Source organism: Lagenorhynchus albirostris, chromosome 8 (assembly GCF_949774975.1).
Source record: "Lagenorhynchus albirostris chromosome 8, mLagAlb1.1, whole genome shotgun sequence".
Lineage (NCBI taxonomy): Eukaryota > Metazoa > Chordata > Mammalia > Artiodactyla > Delphinidae > Lagenorhynchus > Lagenorhynchus albirostris.
This window is the reverse complement of record NC_083102.1, coordinates 49,579,609-49,592,942: the sequence shown is the minus strand read 5'-3', so window position 1 is coordinate 49,592,942 and position 13,334 is coordinate 49,579,609. Positions and strand designations below refer to the sequence as shown.

Here is a 13,334-nt window from a genome sequence, read left to right as displayed (position 1 = left end):
CATACACATGCACACTCACAAAAAGAGGAAAAGGGGAAAAAATCATAAATCTTGCTCTCAAAGTCCACCTCCTTAATTTGGGATGATTCGTTGTCTATTCATGTATTCCACAGATGCAGGTTACATCAAGTTGATTGTGGAGCTTTAATCCGCTGCACCTGAGGCTGCTGGGAGAGATTTCCCTTTCTCTTCTTTGTTCTCACAGCTCCCAGGGGCTCAGCTTTGGATTTGGCCCCGCCTCTGCGTTCAGGTCGCCGGAGGGCGTCCGTTCCCCGCTCAGACAGGACGGGGCCAAAGGAGCAGCTGATTGGCGGGCTCTGTCTCACTCAGGCCACGGAGGCGGGAGGGGCACGGAGGGCGGGGCGAGCCCGCGGCAGCAGAGGCTGGCGTGACGCCGCACCAGCCTGAGGCGCGCCGTGAGTTCTCCCGAGGAGGTTGTCCCTGGATCCCGGGACCCTGGCAGTGGCAGGCTGCACAGGCTCCCCGGAATGGGGGTGTGGATAGTAACCTGTGCTCGCACACAGGTTTCTTGGTGGCGGCAGCAGCAGCCTTAGCGTCTCATGCCTGTCTCTGGGGTCCGCGCTTTTAGCCGCGGCCCTCGCCCGTCTCTGGAGCTCCTTTAAGCAGCGTTCTCAATCCCCTCTCCTCGCGCACCAGGTACGTGGGGGGTTTCTTGCCTTTTGGGAGGTCTGAGGTCTTCTGCCAGCGTTCAGTAGGTGTTCTGTAGGAGTTGTTCCACATGTAGATGTATTTCTGGTGTGTCTGTGGGGAGGAAGGTGATCTCCGCGTCTTACTCTTCCGCCATCTTCCCGGAAGCCAGCAGGTTCTTATTAGTTATCTATTTTATACACATCAGTGTATACATGTCAATCCCAATCTCCCAGTTCATACCACCACCATCACCACCACCACCCCACCCCCGCTTCCCCCCTTGGTTGTGAATTCATTAGAGTTAGGTTTGGCTCACAATCAACTTAACAGCGGCCTAAACAATGTAAAAAGCTTCGTCTTTTTCATGTAAGTGAAATCTAGAAGCAGGCAGTCCGGGGCGGCTATGGCATTCTCCACTGAGTCCTCAGGGATCCAGGCTCATCTGAGCTCAGGCTGAGCTATCCCAAGATCCTCTTTTGGTCCCCATGTTTCAGGCAGCAGGATGGAGGAGGGAACAAAAATAAGAGAGTAAGGGACTTACCTGGTGGTCCAGTGGCTTAAAATCCACCTTGTAATGCAGGGGATGTGTGTTTGATCCCTGATCGGGGGACTAAGATCCCACATGCCACAGGGTGCCACAACTAGAGAGAAGTAAATAAATATTTCTTAAAAAGTAATAAGAGAGTAAGAAGTGTGTATCAGCTGTCTTTCAAAGATGATTCCCAGATTTACCACATGACACTTCAGTTTTATCCTTGTTGGCAAGAACTTAGTCACGTGGCCATACCTAGATACAAAGAAACCTGAACAATGTAATTATTTAGCTCAACTAAAAATCAGAGTCTCTACTGCTCCAGAAGAAGAGAAGATTGGACTTAGGAGAGAACTAATGGTCCTCATCCCAGCATTCTGTATTGAATTTCTGCCACCTATCCTTCCAAATTCCCTTCTCTTTTATGCCATCACCAACACCTCCAAAAGTGGTAGTCCAGAGACTTCTCAAGCCAGAAATCTGAGTGTCAGCCTAAGCTTCATTTTTTTTCTTTTATTCTCCACATTCAGGCCAAAAGTAAGTTTGGCTTCTCATACCTCCTAAATGTCTCTTGAGCAATTTCACATAAGAGTTACTACCATATGAAAATGTAAATTGGTGCAGCACTGTGGAAAATAGTATGGAGGTTCCTCAAAAAAACTAAAACTAGAGTTGCCATATGATCCAGCGATCCCACTGTTGGGCATATATCCAGAGAAAACTCTAATTCAGAAAGATACATGCACCCCAATGTTCGTTGCAGCAGTATTTACAACAGCCAAGACATGGAAGCAGCCTAAATGTCCATCAACAGATGAATGGATAAAGAAGATGTGGTACATATATACAACGGAATGCTACTCAGCCATAAAAAAGAATGAAATAATGCCATTGGCAGCAACACGGATGGACCTAGAGATTGTCATACTAAGTGAAGTAAGTCAGACAGAGAAAGGCAAATACCATATGATATCACTTATATGTGGAATCTAAAATACGACACAAATGAACTTATCTATGAAACAGAAACAGGCTCACAGAGAGAACAGACTTGTGGTTGCCGTGGGGGAGGGATGAATTGGGAATGCGGGACTAGCAGTTGCAAACCATTATGCATAGAATGGATAAACAACAAGGTCCGACTGTATATATAGCACAGGGAACTCTATTCAATATCCTGTGATAAACCATAATGGAAAAGAATACGGAAAACAACGTATATATATGTATAACAATCATTTTCTGTACAGCAGAAATTAGCACAACATTGTAAATCAAATATACTTCAATAAAATAAATTTTTTAAAAAAGAGTTACTACTACCATAACTTCCTATTGCGTCTACCATCTTCCAGACTTACTGCCCGTACCCCTTGCTCAATATTCCACAAACCTATTCCAGATCATACTTCTCTCTGCAGCAGGAGCTATTTTTCAAAATGCTCACCATGTCTCTTCCTGCCTATAGCCCTTCAGGGGCTCCTCTTGGCTTTCAGCATAAAGTCCAAATATCCTGGCATTGAATATTAGGCCACCCATGATGTGTGGTCCGTATCTGTCTCTCTTGCCTTGTCGTCTGTCTCCTACACTTACAAGCCCATACTATTGCACAACAGCTACATGAGGTCTCAAACCCACCATGCAGTTCAGTGACTCCATGCATTTCTGCATGTTGTGTTATCGGGAGTGCCCTTCTCCTTTCTCTCCATTTGGGCTCCTATTCATCCTTCAAGACCCAGATCTAGAGTATCCATCTGTCTTAGCCTGTTTGGACTGCTATAACAGAATACTATAGACTGAGTGGCTTATAAATGACAGACATTTATTTCTCACAATTCTGGAGGCTGGGAAGTCCAAGATTAAGGTACTGGCGGATTCAGTGCCTAGAGAGAGCCACCTTCATGGTTTATAGACAGTCATCTTTGTGCTGTGCCCTCACACGGTCACATTCATGTCGCTCTGCCCTCATGACCTAATCTTCTCCCAAAGGCTCTACCTCCTAATACCCCAAGGTTAGGTTTCAACATATGAATTTTGAGAGGACACAAACATTCAGTCTATAGAACCATCTTTGGGAAGTGTTCCTGGACCCTCACTTCTGGAACTAGATGATCACTGCTCTCTTGTTGCCATCCCAACCTTATAAATACCCATCTGCCACAGTATGGCCCAGGGATTTGATTACACATTTCTCTCTACTATCAGGTTCTGAGTTTCTGTAGGACAAGAATTGCATCTTACTTATCTTTGTGGAACCAGTGCTTGACAGCATCTAGTGAATAACAGGTCTTCAGTAAACGTCTATTAACTAAACAAATCCTTTGCTGATGGGGAGACTCTCCCTGAGCTTGGAGCCCCTGCGGCACACAAGCACGCCTGCACTCGTGTGTCTTTTTGCTCTTGAGCGCCAGCTGGCTGATTCTTTGGCCAGAATCTCTGCTTGAACTGTGCTGTGCACTACTCAGGCAGCCTGACCCAAGAGACAGCTATTTGGGGGGCACATCCATTTCCTTCTGAGCGCTCATTTGTAAAACAAGCCACCATTTCTTACCATTTCACAGTCAAATTATGACCCTTGTGGATGCAAGATCCAGCTTTAGATTTTACCATGAGGTTTAATGGTGACCCCACCCTGAAATGTACCGATGTGAAAACACCAACATACAGAGGTTTGTGATATCAGCTAGTAAGATTCAGATTCCAGGTGAATTCTGCGCCTCCTGCCCTGAGCAGTCTTTGGCACTCTTTCAATCCATTGAGTAAAGTGACACTAGGGTGAGGCATTTGAAGTTATTTAAATGGTGTGTTAAGACCCTGTGACAGCTTCTGATGGTGGGTAAGCAAGGGGATGAAAGGTGGTCAGGGAGGCTCTCAGGAAGGAGCCCTTAAGTGATGTCATCAGGTACAGAAGCACCCATGGAGACCAGCTGCAATGGAGCTTGACAAAGTGGTCTTTGGGGGCTCTGGATTGGAATCCTGGCTCCCCATCATGGCTTTGCCATTTACCAGCTTTGCAAGGTTGGCCAAGTTACTCCACTGCTTTATGCCTCCGTTTCCTTATAATGTGGAGACAATACACCAGAGTTACTTTATTGTGAAAATTAAATTAGATAATTTATGTAAAGTGGCTAGCACAAGGCCTGGTCCACATTAAGTGCTCCATAAATGTTAACGTTTAATTCTTTTATGATTAAGAGAGAAGAGTCAGTATTATGGAGCAGACTGCCTGGGGTCAGACCCTAGTTCCACTCTTTCATACCTGTCTGCCCTCGAGCGAGTTATTCAACTTCTCTGTGCCTCAGTTACCTCAGCTGTAAAAGGGATGTAATATCAGGTTGTTTCAAGGAATAAATGAGGCAAGTCTGTAAAGTGTTTAAAACAACACCTGTCACATGAAAAAGGAAGCCTTCAGGGTGGTGCTCTTTCCAACAGAGCTTTTTACAAGTAAGATATACAGGACCTAGGTAGTAATATTGGTGGCAGTAACGAGGGTTACAGTTAATGCTAGTAGTACTAGTAAGCAATAGCAGCAGCATTACTTTTTACTAATTAAAAACAACTGACATTTACTGCATGCTAGCTCTATGCTGGCATTCATGCTAGTCTGGAAGTTTCTCCTTGCCTATCTTTTCCCCAGCAAAGCTCCCTGGATCCTCCCCAGGAATTTGACACTGAGCCCAGCCAAGGACAGGTCACATCCCTTAACTCACCAGTATATTACTATCCCTTAGCACAATGCCTGGCACGTAGTAGGTGCTCAATAAATACTTGTTCCAGGCATGAAGGATAACAGGACAACCATGTTGCACAACATAGGGGGCAGTCCATAACCAGCACACTGTTCCTACAGCAAGTTTCTGTGAAATTTAACTTTGTTTGTGCAAGCTTCTTGTGAAGGGTACCCTGCATCCACCGATGCTAGTGCCTGAGTATGAACTGTTTTAGGATCATAGCCTCAGAGTGGTTCATCAAGCAAGAACAGTATCTTAATTACGTTATCACCACTTTCTGGCCTCTAGACTTGACAGTCCAAAGTGACTGTAAAATGTAAATATTCATATTTATATGTTGGTCACTTAAAACCAGTGATTATTAAGTCAATATTTTGTAAGTGATCTGAACGTTTTTTTTCTAGCCCTCCAGGAAAAGTTTTAGTATGATTCTACGAAGCATCAGTTACAACCAGGCAATATTGTCATGTATATATTGTGCCATTCCACCTCCAGCTCCCTTTCCAAAAAACATAACCTATAGTTTGGTCTTCACAAGTTTATTTATATATCCCCCCGACCCCCTTTCACCTCAAGAACTTTGAAAAACTATGTGCCCCAAGCACAAATTTAAGTAGATGCTTAACATTTTTCATAAGTTTAAACAACAATTTAAACTTTGTAACTACAAAGGATGTAATTTCTGGTCATTGGAAATACTGAGGTTTTTTTAAAGTGTGACATTACTCTTTTATATGTATCCAATGAAACTTAAAAGTCATAGCAATTTGATACCAACAAATTACCCATTTGAAAAATATATGAACAACCTCTTATTTAATAATTAGAATATTTATACTGTTCTTTTTGAAACTGTAATTAATAACACTTTCCCCAAAGAATTTTTCTGATTTAATTTTTTACATTTTTATTGATTATCCTGTCATACTTCTCAGCAATTAAGATGCATATATGAATTGTGATTTAAATTGGTTTTAATTTCCCATGTCCATGACTTTCCAAGTGTTAAATATTTTTTCTAGATTGAGCCTTCATTACAATTATTATGAGTACAAAACTAATGTAAACATAAGTTGTTTTTGTTTTTGTTTTTGTTTGCGGTACGCGGGCCTCTCACTGTTGTGGCCTCTCCCGTTGCGGAGCACAGGCTCCGGACACGCAGGCTCAGCGGCCACGGCTCATGGGCCCCAGCCGCTCCGCGGCATGTGGGATCTTCCCGGACCGGGGCACAAACCCATGTCCCCTGCATCGGCAGGTGGACTCTCAACCACTGTGCCACCAGGGAAGCCCTAAACATAAGTTTTGATTATTAATTATTAAACATAAGAAGCAAACGTTTTCTGGAAGCCATTTCTTCAATGAGGTTAGGCAGAAAGTTGTAGGGCCTTGATTAAAGGAAGCAACCCAGGTGACACTTTTGTGCTCCTTGGCCATCTCTTCCTGCTAGAATGGAAGCCCCATGAGGAAAGACTCTTTACTGGTTTGTTCCATCTAGAACTGTGCCCGGCACATAGTAGGTATTCAATAAATATATGTTGTCAAAGGAAATTGTTTTTTTGTTTGATGCCTCAGAGGTTTTTATACCATAGGCAATGCACTTCAGTAAGATTTGGGGTAAAGGAAAAAGAAAGAAAGTGCCCTTCTTTTGTAGAGTGGGAGAAGGATGCTGGGAATAGGAGATATAGGAGAGGATAAATCACCCAGAACCCAGATGAGCAGGTCAGTTTCAGAAAATCATCAATAGGGAAGCTGAGGACACAGAATCGATTCCATTGACATTTCAGTTCCCAAGTAACCCCTACAAAGTCTTCATATACCTCCCTGGATATGCAGGACCCAGTCTGAAGATCTCTGGGCTTCATAATATTAATCAAAGATGTCATGCTATTGTTTTAAAAGAGAGAAGTGGGTGTGTTGGCATCAAGAAGAATAAGGAGAAAAGCTTCTTTCGATTATAATCATTTCAGGCTGGAAACTTCCGAATCCAGGGTCAACCTAAAAAGAAATGTTGGAAGAGAAATGTATGCTTTCACTAATTCCACAAAAGAAAACCTTGGAAAGCAAATATATGGAAGGATGTGGTTATCTCACCTATGATCATATCAAACATCTAAGGAGCCCACATCAGTGAAGATAAATTGAAATTATGTTAACTCTCAAGATACTAAAACACACACATACATAAGGTTAAGATGCACAAACTCATTCACACATTCAAATCTCTATGGAGTGGCCAGGGACAGTGATAGGTGTTGGGATGTAGCAACAAATCAAGCACAAATGGCCCCGCCCTCATGGAGCTTAGAATCAAAGCCAATGTAGCCAATGTTCTAGGCATTGTGCTATAATTTGTTTTCAATAAATCATATTTCAGAAACAAAAAGAAAACTCATGATTTGCATTGGGGAGGAAGAAATAAAATAAGAGAGTAAAAGTTTTCTACTATTTCTTGCCTTTCTATTCAAATTCAGTTTTTCAAGATAAATTATTTACAATTCATTATACAGTGAAGTGCCTCAGATAATTTCAAATTCACTGTTTGGAAGCTAGAAAGATGAACTGAATTCAATTTTCAGTTTTCACAGGGTACAGATAAATCTGTTAACATCAGATGGTTTAACAGCCTGAGCTGGTCTTGCTAAACCATCTTCTTCCTTTTCTCTAATCCCCAGACAACATCATGACACCCTAAGAAACCAATTCTCAATGGCCTTTCAAAACTGCATTAGTTGTCTTTCCTCTCCCGTAACACACACACACACACACACACACACACTCTCTCTCTCTCTCTCTCTCTCTCTCTCTCTCTCTCTCTCTTTCTCTCTCTCTCTCTCTCTCTCACACACACACACACACACACATACACACAGCTTAGGAAGACTGAAAAAACTGAAGGCGTATTTTCCATAGCACTTCAGCTCATGGTAATAACTTCAATATAAATGTTGACTCACAGGGAAACAGTAGCCAACTGGAATTGTAGCTTAAGAAATGAAATAAAAAGCAAGACCTTATCTGCAGATACTAGTTCTTTTTTGTGCTGCTTACAGGGGTTTATCCTCACCATTGAGATGAACACATCTTTTTGACAGCATGCAGCATAATCAGGAAAACAATTCTAAAGGTCCTCTAATTAAGGGTGCCATTTTCACCAATGAAGGTGAACCCAGGTCCAGCCCAAGAAGTTGTGACAGACACAAGTCCCCTCCCAAATGAAGTGAAAACGACACCTCTAGCCGCTTCTCGTGAGTCTTCATAATAAATGTCTGCATGATCCACGTTCTTTTCTATAGACCTCCCATCCCCAAGCAAGGGATGTGTAACTGAACCTTCAAGCAGACATAGATGATGATTTTAAACTTTGATTAGGAGCTCTTGAAGATAATTGTCTCTTCCTGTTTCATCCTCTAACAAGATCTCCCCTTCTTTAATTTGGTCACAAAGTGGTTTCCTTTTAAAAGAACTGTTTGACTTTTGGAAAACCCACAAGAAGAAACAGAATATTCACACACCACAGAAAATAGGTACTCAGCTGCTAATAAATTTCACTGTTCTCTCATCTCCAAGCCTTACGCCATCAAAAAAGTAGAAAGAATAAAAAAGCTAATCACAAATCTAAAATCTTATAGTCCTTTGGAATCAGTCAGCTCTTGTTCAGAAAGGGAGAAGGAGGGCAGGAGGGGGGCAAGGATGCCAGAGGCAGGGTTAACTACTCAGTCGTCCCCACCCCCCTAAAAAGAAGTCATTTACATATTAAACACCTAGGAGCACAAGCTTTGGTATGTGACCTGGCTCAGACTCTGCCCTGCCTCTACTGGATAGACAGGCTAGCTTTACTTCACTTGTCAAACCACAGTTTTATCCATAAAATGATGGTGTGAGGACAGTGCCCAGCACTCAGCAAGTGCTCAATCACTGTGGGTAGAAATGTTCCTAACAACAAATCTCATAAGAATGCGTAACCTTATTGATGATTTACCATATACCAGGCGCTAAGAATTTTAATCTATTCAACAGTTCTGTGAGGTAAGTACTATTATTAGCCCTGTTTTAATGACTAGAAAGCTAAGGAACAAGGATGTTAAAGAACGTTCCCAGAGCCACAGAACTAAGAGGCTAAGCCTACACTTGAACTCCAGCGGCCAGGCTTCGAGCGGTACAGTCCGATGGACCTTCCTGCGATGATTGAAATGTTCTATAACCCAAGCTGTCCAACACGGCAGCCACTGGCCACGTGTGGCCGCTGAGCACTTGAAATGTGGCTAGTGTGACTGAGGAAGTGAATTTTTTATTTTCTTTCATTTTAGTTAATCTAAATTTAAATAGCCACACGTGAGTAGTTGCTACTGTGTTGGACAGCCCAGCTCAAGAGGCTACACTGTAAACTACCAAAGATTAGGTACATCCAGTGTGGGCATGAGACTTCAAAAAAGATAGTAATAAAATAGTGATTAATTTATTTATACATGTGGCTGTGATGTGGGAGAGTATGATCTCATTACTAGCAATATACTATTGCCATGGTCATATTCTATTTGCCTTCTTATCACGTGGCAAATTAATGTTTAATCACAAAAGCATTATATTGTGTTAAAAAAGTTAAAAAATCAAAACCTATTAAGTGAAAGTTCCTCTCTCCACCACCTCCACCTCTCCCATTCTAATCCCCTTCAGACCAGAACATACCAACTCTATGCCTATTTTGAGTGTATATGTAGATGAGTGCACCTAGAAGGATCAAAATAGAATCAATTCCCTTTATTGTTCTATAACATTTTCTTTGCTGAAAACTACATCTCATTGATCCCTCCATGTTGATTGCATGCATATCTACCTTACTCTCTCCTAATAGCTGTTCCATTGTACGCCGATACCGTAGTTTATCAGGTCCTCTACTGATGGACATTTTGGTTAATTCTAAATTTTTGCCTTTAAAAATAATATTGCAACAAGTGTACACTCACCATGGAGTTGCAGCTTTGTAAGACTGCTCCCTAAAAATGGTTCAACAGACACTTTCATTTGCCTACCCAAGAGACACACCCTCCCCCATCTTTTCTTTGCTAACGGAATAGATTTGGATCAGGGTCCACCTCAACTCCTCCTGAGTCCGAATTAAGTCCTGATTGGTCCAGGCCAGTCACATGGTCCCATTCCCACTGGCAGTCATTGGTTAATGGCTGGGCATCCAACTAGATTCTGCCCAATGGGAAACAGCAGAAAGTGGCTGGGCCTTTGAGAAAACAAGGGGCTCAGGGACATTCTCTGGTCACATCCAGAGTTGCTGTAGCCTTCACACAGCCATGAGAGGACCTAGTCTGAGAATGAGGCAAAGGAGCTGAGAATGGCAGAGGGGAAAGATGAAAAAACCCAAATCCTTAATGCACTGTTTAGCTGCTGAATTAACCACCCCTGAAGCCTCCCTCCTTCTGGGCTTCTTGTCAAGTGAGAGAAGTTATTTTTCCTTTCAGCCACTTGAGTTTGGGTTTGTAATACTTAGAGCCCAAACTATCTTAACCAATGCAAATGGGATTGCTGGTTGAAAGGGTATGAAAGGGGTTTCATTCTGATAAGTACCCTAAAGTCATTTCTGTTTAAGCTTTTCATAGCAAAAATACGGAAAGGACCTCATTGTCTTGGGTGCATCTTCCGTCCTCTAGAAGGGGAGCTTTACCGCTACATTCATCCAAGCGTATTTGAACAGCTCTTCCATCAGTATCCCCTGCCTTCTTATGCACACAGATGATACTGTCATAAAAATAAAATCAGAAATCTGGCCAGACTAAAGATAGGAACCTTCCAGAGCTGTGCTTCCTAGCCTTTTTCACATAATATTGCATACAGTAAATGATAATATTTTAGGGCACAGGGGGGTAAATGGATAACGCTGCTCACAGCCAAGTTTCCAGGCTAGGGGTTCCAGCTGCCTGGCGTCCCTGAGGGCAGAGGAGAACAGTATTTGGCCCACTTGAAACCCACTCATGGAACACTGGTTGTGAGTAATACTCTAGAGAGGTTCATCATATTTCATTGATTCTAAGCAACATATTTTTTCACATTTTATCTCTGAAATTAAGATGCATCTGACAACTGGTAACACGTTATAAGCACTGTCAGCCAAGCAGCAGGCATCATTTCATTGGCATTTTCTACCTTTGCACAAATTCAATCTGAAAATCTTCTTTTGGCCCCTTCTGGTAAGGTCAGGAAAACCCCAGCATCATGGGAAGTTACTGTTAAATGGGAAGAGATTTTCAGTTTGGGGTGATGAAAAGTTCTAGAGACAGATGGTGGTGATAGTGGCAAAACAGTGTGAATGTATTTAATGCCACTGAAGCGTACACTTAAAAATGTGTACTGAAAATGAAATGGTAAATTTCGTGTTATTTAAATTAAAAAAAACATTTTTAAAGGCCCAGCATCAACCTTGCACAAAGGGTATCGGCGGCTTGGATGCAGAGACCACAGTGGGGCACCGTTCTCAGAAACACTGCATCTTGATTTGTGCTCTTATTGGCACAGAGGATGAGACTGTGTGAAAACATTAGCCACTGAGGACCCTGAGTAGGAAGTTCCAGGAACACTTTAAGCAATTTATCTCTCTGATAGTTTTTTTTGTTATGTATGCACAGGAGGACATGAGACAACAAAACTTTGTTCTGGCAAATTCCCTATTTGACCCCACAGATGCACTCTCCACCCTTTCCTACCCGTGGGAGGCTGACCTCTATGGACTGACTCCTAATTCTGAGTATTTACTCTCCTGGCTCCCTCCCTGCTGGGCTGTGTGTTGGTAATAGCTGCGTTCCTTCACCAAAGGCCCCAGCTCCTGTGGGGCAGCTGTCTGCTAGAGCCTCAGCCCTCTCCAGGATCTGTCCTTCACCCCTTGCGGCCTGGGAGTGGTTGGTACCTGCTTTCCACCACTACCAGCCCCAGGCCGCTTCACTCTTCCCTACTGGCTTCCCCTAACCCTGCCCATATCCCTTGTAAGTATTCTTTTCATCAAACCCTCTATAGTCCCCCACCTTTTGAGGGTGCTCTTTGTTTCTGGCTGGGGTTGTTTTTTTTTTAATCTATATCTTAATCTAAAAGAGACTTTTAAAATTTCTTTGAAAATCTAAGCGTTACATAAGCACTGTGTCAGTTTAACTGGCAGCACTTTTTCTTTCTTAGTGACACGTAAATGATGGTGCGTCTTGAAATTGTTGACTTCTCAGATTTGCTGAACTAGGGTAAAATTTCCAATATGCCATAAAGGGTTAAAGAGATGTTTCTAATATTACACTTCCGGAATTTACTTGAGATTATAGCCAAGCAATTCAATATTTCGAAATATCACACACAGTGCAGTTTAGTGCCAATTTTATTCCCTGGGTAAGTACGACCAACAAAATGTATGCAAGGGCCTCAGGAGCAGCCTGCCTTGGACGGTTGCCCCAGGTCAGCTGGCCTTCCTGCTCTCATCCTAAACCCATGCACGCCCCTCCTGTGCATCCCACTGGCTCTCACTCTGTCTCCTGCACTACTCTCATAGCTTACTAACTGGCTCATCTATGTCTACACAATCCACCCTCTTCCCTTTGCTTCCAGAATCTATCTAAGAAAGCAGAGCTCATCAGGCCTAAGATCCTTTAGTTGCTTCATGGTTTTCAGGCTGAAGTTCAAAAATTTAAACATACCACACAAGGCCCTTCATGGTCTACCCTGCCAATCTCCTTAGCCTCATTTCCTGTCACTCACACATGACATTTATGCCTGCCACACATAAGGACTTAACAGATTCCTAAACACATCATACTGTTGCACACGTCCATGAGTCTGTACTTGCTGTGCCTTTGAACTAGAATGCCCTTCCCTCCCTTCATTCAGCTACCTCCTACTTACCCTACACCATTCAGCTAAGTTATCACCTCCTCTGGGAGGCCTTCCTGGATGTTCCAGGTTAGTGAGCAGTGGTTCCCAGCACTCTGTGCATTTCACACTACACTGAAGCTGCTCGCATCCAGGGGTTGACTCATGGTAGGAACTCAAAGTTGTTAAATGAATGCATTAATACAGCTTAGTTATTTTCAATTTTTTATTTTGTACTGTATCACCCAGCACACTTTGAAGAAACTACCATTCTCTTTTCTTCAGCATTCAGTTCTGCCCAGTGGCAAAAGTGACCAGAAGACTGTAAAATAATCCTCAAAGCAGTGCTACCACAGAGCCCTGGGAACCGACCTCACATGCTAAAGACAGACCGGAAGATTTGCATTGAGCTATAAACCCTGATTATATTCAATGCTTCTAACTTTGAACCTAGACGCCCAGGCTTTGTCCTATGCTGCAACCAATTAGGCAACTGAATGATACTCAGTACAGCACCGCTGCTAAGATTATAGGCTCTGATCTAGACTGCCTGGGCCTGGGCGTTGCTT

The 13,334-nt window shown here is 42.8% G+C and overlaps 1 long non-coding RNA gene across 1 annotated transcript in view; it reads left to right on the top strand.

Annotated features, from left to right (window-relative positions):
• The first annotated feature begins 398 nt into the window (after window positions 1-398).
• The window catches only part of LOC132524214 (uncharacterized), a 30,268-nt gene continuing 17,332 nt past the window's right edge, over window positions 399-13,334 (top strand). Inside the window, exon 1 of the long non-coding RNA XR_009541823.1 lies at window positions 399-657. This is a non-coding gene — a long non-coding RNA (uncharacterized LOC132524214). The remainder of the gene's footprint in view (window positions 658-13,334) is intronic.